Raw genomic sequence first — 1,309 nt, forward strand, 5'->3', positions numbered from 1 at the left:
CCTGGAACCTGCCTTGGATTCTGTGTCTCCCTCACTCTTGGCCCCTCCCCCACCCATGCTCTGTTTCTGTCTCTGTAAAATGAATAAACCTTAAAAAAAAATTTAGTGGTATTTTCCTTGATATCATATATTGATTAAACAATTTTAGATGTTCTATTTGTGTGCGTGTTCTTAAGAAATGGTATAAACTAATCAGCACTGTATAAAGCCTGTCAAAGAACAGCCTAGTCAACTTGAAGAGGTCTTTAATTTTAATCTTACTGTTATCTCCCAACCCTTATGAAAATATTGAAACTTTCCTGCAATGAGTTGCCCTACACACATCTTGCAGACAATCTCCAGGAGGGATCCTTAGAGCCCCCTAAGCCCATTCCTTAGCTTACAAATTAGCCACAGTCTTAAAGAGACAGGAGACCCTGACTGAAGGCATCCAAACACCTAAGGAGGTCATATCAAGAGGAAGTACGGGGGCGCCTGGGTGGCTCAGTCGGTTGAGGATCGACTCTTGATCTTAACTGCTCATAATGTCACAGGTTACAGAGTTTGAACCACACATCAGGCTCTACACTGACAGTGCTGAGCCTGCTTGGGATTCTCTCTCTCTCTCTCTCTCTCTCTCTCTCTCTCACTCTCTGCCCCTCCCCCCCAATAAATAAATAAGGACTAAACAAAATAAAAGGGGACACGGATGGGGGAAGTCCCGGAGGCCCTGGGGGCAGGCCTGTGGCAGGGTGTCTGAGAGAGAGCACTGACTCCAGGACTCAGAGCAGCCTTCACGGAGCACATTGTCCTGTGGCTTCTCGAGGGTGAACTGGGGCAGCTCCTGGAAAAGCAGCACCAGCTCTACCCTTGGCCACCAGGTCCACCCTCTTTGCTAATTTGTGTGAGCCCCCAACTCTCCAGAGATTTGAATTCACATTTTCTATGGAAAGGCTCTCATCTGGTGCCTGGGCTTTCTATACCAGGGTGACGACGGAGTCCCTGTCCCCAGCCTGACGGGTCACTGGTGCCAGGCACCATTCCAAGTGCTTCATGTGCAGCAACAACTTAAGACAGAATTGGTTACTATGATGCTCTCAAGGTCACACAGCCAGTGAGTGGGGGACTCAGGCAACCCCCACGCCATACTGCCTCTGCTTCACTCCTTGGCCAACGGGGAGGCTCTTCAGACTCACTCTATCCAAAACGATTCCCTACTGTCCCCACGGGAAGGTCTTTTATGCTCCTTTCACTCACCCCACATCCTCTCCAGCCGCTAGTCCTGCTGCGTCCACTCCTAAATACATTCTGAATGACTCCCATTTCATCC

Source organism: Suricata suricatta, chromosome 11 (genome assembly GCF_006229205.1).
Source record: "Suricata suricatta isolate VVHF042 chromosome 11, meerkat_22Aug2017_6uvM2_HiC, whole genome shotgun sequence".
Lineage (NCBI taxonomy): Eukaryota > Metazoa > Chordata > Mammalia > Carnivora > Herpestidae > Suricata > Suricata suricatta.